Source organism: Lathyrus oleraceus, chromosome 4, assembly GCF_024323335.1.
Source record: "Lathyrus oleraceus cultivar Zhongwan6 chromosome 4, CAAS_Psat_ZW6_1.0, whole genome shotgun sequence".
Classification (NCBI taxonomy): Eukaryota; Viridiplantae; Streptophyta; class Magnoliopsida; order Fabales; family Fabaceae; genus Lathyrus; species Lathyrus oleraceus.
Genome location: NC_066582.1, coordinates 65,908,368 through 65,914,400, shown reverse-complemented (window position 1 = coordinate 65,914,400; position 6,033 = coordinate 65,908,368). Strand labels below are relative to the sequence as shown.

The window sequence follows — 6,033 nt, the reverse complement described above, 5'->3', positions numbered from 1 at the left end:
CCCCTATTACCAATATCATGATTCTTATTCTCTTCCAACAAAACAATTTCATTTTGGACTCATCGATGTTACTCACCGCATATCATGAGAGATTCATACATGCTTAAAGCTTCATAAACTCAATCTTTATCTTCAAAAACCATCCATTTTCGAAGGCTCACGGCCGCTTCCGAAACCTGTACCGGTCGTACAACAACCGTCGTTATCGTTGTTGTGAATCTCTTGACTACCGTCGAATACAATGGCGAGTTGTTGTTGAGGAGGTTGTTCTTAGATCCAAAGCAGATAGAGAGGAATAATGTATTTTTGTTTTGAGAAAATACATAGATCCATAGAAATGTTTTGAAGTAGAGACAAGAACAACATGTTTTTTTCATCTCGGGGAAGAACTATACATTTGAAGCGATGATGTTATTGTTACTGGGTATTTTATGAATTTGTGATGAAACACGATGTTACTGATTTTATCGTTATGAATTTGTTGATGTTGCTTTTATTACTTATTTTTGATATTTTGAATTTGTGATGTTTGTTGTTGTTATGGTCTCTAGTTTTTTAAACTATTTTGAAGGATGAAAGGTGATAATTTTGTTACTGGATTTTCAAGGAATGAATTATGTTTCTGGGTTCTTGTTCATGTTTTTACTTAATTCTTAGTAATTTAATTCAATTTTATTTATGATAATTCAAAATCAATTTTATTAATTTTAATAAAATTATTTATTGTTATGTAATTCAATTTAATGATTTAAATATATTTTTTAAAATAAAATATTATTATTAAAATTTAAAAAATGATGTGCAATAATTATTATTAATGAAAATTATATGACATTGACACATCAGCAAACTGAGCGCCACATCATTAAAAATAAGTCTTAAATTAGAGAAGGGACTAAAATTCATCACAACTTAAAAAAGGACCAAAACATGGTTTTAAAAATGGGGATCAAAATCCAAAAAAGACAAAATATGGGAACTAAAATTGCAATTAAGCTTTAAAAAAGAAAAGAAAATGATTGTATAGTTATAATATATTGTCAAATTCATCGGAGCATTTTTAAATCAAAGTAGAAAAATTAATGTTTGGTGTGGTTCTAGATATGTTTCTCCAGATTATATTTGACTTGAATAAGGAGATACATCTTCGAAACAATTTATTAAAAAAAAGATGTTTTACTAACGACAGCATGGGATGCACATTGAGTTGTTCCCGAATAAATTTTTACATTTAGTAAAGAAATGAAATAAATGAGCTCCTTTTTTTTTTATTCCGGAACTAGAGAAAGGCCCATAATCGGCCCACTAAGAAAGCCCCAAAATCGGAAAATGCATCAAAACCCTAAATTTATAAGTCTCAACCTCACTTATAAACTGAGCCGCGATTTTCATTTCAACTCTTTACGATTTCTGAGCTTGAATCGACGGCGATGGTGTTTCAGCCACCCTTCTCTTCTTTGTCGGTAAGATCGATCTTCTGTAAACTCTTCCATATGAGCACTATTTATCTGCAATTGATTGTAATCGAAACTTGTGAATCTCAGTAACCATGGTAAGAGTCAGTGTGTTAAACGACGCTCTTAAGAGTATGTACAATGCTGAGAAAAGAGGAAAGCGCCAAGTCATGATAAGGCCATCATCCAAAGTTATCATCAAGTTCCTTATTGTCATGCAGAAGCACAATATTTCTCAAAAATCATGTTTTTTTGGATGAATGCTAGTTGATAAAATATTTTTAGGGTTTTTGATTTGATTTTTTTTATTGTTAATGATTTATAGGATATATTGGAGAATTTGAGTATGTTGATGATCACCGAGCTGGAAAGATTGTTGTTGAATTGAATGGTAGATTGAACAAATGAGGGGTTATTAGTCCTTGTTTTGATGTTGGCGTCAAGGAGATTGAAGGTTGGACTGCCATACTTCTCCCTTCTAGACAGGTAACTTGTTACCCTAGTTTTTTTCCTCATTCACACACTTGAGCGACTATACATGCGTGATCTACTTTTAGTGCATATACAATCAAGAATCAAGAATCTTGAATCTGGAAATGATAAATAGCAAAGAAAGACAATCAAATTTTTATAAAATAAACGTATAAACACACAAAAGACGCACAATCTTGATGTTCTTAAAATGATTTAAAGCAAATAGAAAACAACAACTATTCCATTCAACATGGAACATGTATGAAACAAAAACAACAAAGACAATGTTTCATTTTCAATGCTTCCTTTTGACATTTGGTAACATAAAAACTAAATTGAGAGAGAATATGAAAGCAAACCAATGAATAAACTTTATGTTCTTGAAATGATTTAAAGCAAATAGAAAACAACACATTAAAGCAAATAAAGAGCAACCCAAAACAATGAAAGCAAGTAAAAGAGCATGAAAATGACAGCTTCAACATAGAACATGTATAAAACAGAGACACAATGAAAGGTCTTTAACAGAACAATATTAACAATGTAAAACTGAAAAACAAAGTGAAACCATTACAATCATTGATACAAAGTAATATCCACATACCTTGTAGATTGCGAAGAAGAAGATGAAATATGAGATGTAGAATGCGAAGAAGACGATGCGTGTAATACCTGGGAAAAAAAAAGAGAAAATGAGATGCGAGTGAATATCATGCGATGAAGAAAAGATGAAGCCATAAGAAAAAAGACAAAGATCAGTGGTTAACATACTTTGGGAAGAAGACAGTGGGTTCTCAGAGAGTAGATTCCATGTTCTTAAGGTTGAGTGAAGTTAGCATAAAGATTTTATGTGAAGTTGTTTTTGAAGTTAGCATAAAGATTTTATGTGAAGTTGTTTTTTTTTTTTTTTTGTGAGAGAGAGAGAGAGAGTCTAGCAAAAAGTAATGAAATCAACATTACAAAAGGAGGGAAAATTAAGGGGGGGGCATGTAACTGTCAAGGATTGAAAGTGAAGTGTGAAAAAATGGATGATTTGTCATTTACGTATTAGTCCTTTGCTTAGTGCAAAAAACATAATTGTTAAAGGGTAATTAAGGGCTAATTATAGTATGTTATCTTAGTAGATAGATAATTGTTTCATGATCAAAGTTATTATTCATGATATATAAATTATGTTTCATGATGTGTGATAATTTCTGGCATGTGGTAGGAGAGGCTTAATTGTTTGTGTATATAATATAAAGACTCAAATGCACTTTTTGTCCCTCTATTTTAATGTTTTTTTTTTAATTTTTAGTCCTCCATTTTAAAAATCGGCTTTTTTGTCCCTGAACTTTAAATTAATTAGAATTTGATTAGTATCCTTCCAATTTTATATACGTAACAGTGATGATTGGGATAAAAAAATATTTTTAATTATGTGGCATTAGTGATTGGGTAATATATTAATTAATATTTTTTTATTAACCAATAATTTTAATTATGGTTTTTTTATAAATTAATTAGTTAAAATACTTAAAAGCAACATTTTGGACCCAACTTTCATGACCCATATTTTATAGAAATTTTTACAAAAATAACATTTTTCAAGGAGGAGTCACCAATTGAATTGGAGACTCCTCTTAAAAATTGAATGGAGGCGCCAATTGGATTGGCGCCCCTGTGTAGGACTTAAGAGGAGGCGCCAATTCAATTGGAGCCTCAGTGTAAAATGATATCTTTTTTTGGTAAAAAAATGGTATACGTGATAGATAAATTTGATATAGGACCAATTGATATTAATAAAATTTTCCGTTTACACAAAGAAACCTAATAGTGATGACCGGGATCACCTAACCGACATCCGGTCCCACATCCTCTAGCTCCTCTAACCCATGGCCCTAACCCACGTTGATGATTCGGTACCGGTGTTTGAGAATCTAAGGGGCCAGGAGCGTCACTACCAACTATAGGAGAAGGTCTGTTGAGGTAGTCAGACAAGTCGGCATAGTCTTCAGTATGCATCGATGGTGTACCGCCGTAGCTGAGCTCATGACCCATGCCAGAGAAGTTGGGAAGTGGTTGACTCATTGATGGGCGACCGGGATGGTTGAAGGGAGGCATGGGTGTGAACGATGCATCGAGGAAAGGTTGGAAAGGTTGTTGGGGTGTTTGGTAGAGATAGGGTTGTTGGATGTTTTGGTTTTGTGAGGTTTGGGCTTCTTGGCTACGGTAGGAGGATGGGCGGTTGGTGTTGAATAACCGTTAGGTGTTCTGGCTTAGGCGACTTTGGTAGAGTGATGGGGTGGGTGCGAAGCGATGTTGAGTCTCAGGTTGATGGTCAATTTGTTGGTGGTGGTATGGGGTATGCTCTTGGTATTGGGGTTGGGTGTATGGAATGTTTTGGTTGTATGTTTGTGTGTTGGTTGAACGGAACGTTTGACGGACATGGGGTTGTGTGTATCCGGTCTGACACTATTGTTAGGGGTTTGATGTTGAGGTGTCAGGTGTGTAAGTCATCTGGCATTGGTCGTACAAGTACATATCCTCAGCGATGAACTGAAAACCAACCAATTTGTACCAAGCCATATAAGTACGACTTGGTTTTTCTTCAGTTGGCATGACTGCGTCAGTTAAGACATGGCCATGACGGTGCTTCCATTTGCGACACTCCGATCTTGCGAAGCTTTGCTATGGATTGAAGTTCCATTGGTCGTTAACTTTGTACAGATGCCATTCTCCTAGGCTAACTGGGGGATCTGGGATATTTTGGGGCATACCGAACTGCAGCTTCACACGATCACTGTTGTGCATCTCCACAGTTGTGAACCGTATTATCGGTGTGCATGCAGTCCATACGGCCGTGTCTTCAGCGTTTACTTGATGGTCATGATCCAAATTAAGGTATGGACGCCAAATGAACTGAAATGTAAAAGAAAATTAGATTATAGTCAAGGTAGAAGAAGTTAACAAAATATAACGAAATAATTAGGTTATTTTCCTTACGTGGTGATCCAACAGGTTGCGATACCGAGTAATACAGTGTCTTGGACATCTTTTGTAACTCATACCACGTGCAGACCATCTACACCAAAAAGTCAAAAAATATTAGTTAGAGATAATAATCTTTAAAGAAGTAAGTAAAAATATAGCAATTTAAACAACTTACTTTTGTGCATACGGAAATGTGAAAGGGTTGTTGTTGACGGGTGCTAGGGACGGTAGTCTTGACCAACCTCATGCTTGTAGCAAAACAGCACATCCAGAAAATGTAGATGTGTCTTTGTGTGAGTTTTTGCACAAGGAGCTATATAGATAGGCTAGACAAGCAGGTCCCCAACTATAACTTCCTATTCTATCTACATGTCTAAGTAAAGGTAAATACATGATATGCATGCTAGAACCACTACCTTCGGGAAATAAAAACGAGCTAATTAACAGCATAATGTAACACCTAGTTTTTATTATTCGAGCATCTTCGGTAGAATGCTCATCTAAGTGTAAACTATTATAATACGACTTAAGGCGTGAAAGTAGTATACCTTGACCTCTTGTGTTATCATCTAACAAATCAGTCTCCAAGAGATCCATGCAAATTGAATTCGCATAGTTGGTTTTACCATTAACAATCTTACCTTCAATGGGCAGTCCCAAAAGCATGTAGACATCTTCTAACGTCATGGTACACTCACCGGTTAGGAACCAAAAAGTGTGTGTCTCTGGTCTCCATCTTTCGCATAAAGCTATAATGAATTTGTTATCTACGGACCAAGACAAAATCTTGCTTATATGACCAAAACCGGCGAGTTCAACATAAGGTTGAATCATCGGGTCCATATGGACATATTCGTGGACCCGAGTTCGGAACCTTGATACATCCTATAAAAGAAAGAACAAAAAACTTGACTAAGTTGGTATGTTAAAATAAAAGGGGGTTGGTGAAGATGAATGATAAAAAGTTAACAAAAGAAAAAACTTACATATGTTGCGATGTTTGCAACCGTTCCTCTATGTGATTCGCCCATTGTGAGGATAGACATTTTATCGGGGGGTTAGTGTAGATAACACTATAAGAAGTTGTTGTAGATGAAATTATAGAAGAAGTATTGAGAGTGATGGTGTGGAA

At 34.9% G+C, this 6,033-nt stretch overlaps 1 protein-coding gene across 1 annotated transcript in view; it reads left to right on the top strand.

Moving 5' to 3' along the window:
- The first annotated feature begins 1,354 nt into the window (after positions 1-1,354).
- The window catches only part of LOC127073397 (40S ribosomal protein S15a-1), a 52,470-nt gene continuing 47,791 nt past the window's right edge, over positions 1,355-6,033 (top strand). Inside the window, exon 1 of the mRNA XM_051014551.1 lies at positions 1,355-1,463. The gene's annotated coding sequence lies outside the window, so the exon portion shown is untranslated. The remainder of the gene's footprint in view (positions 1,464-6,033) is intronic.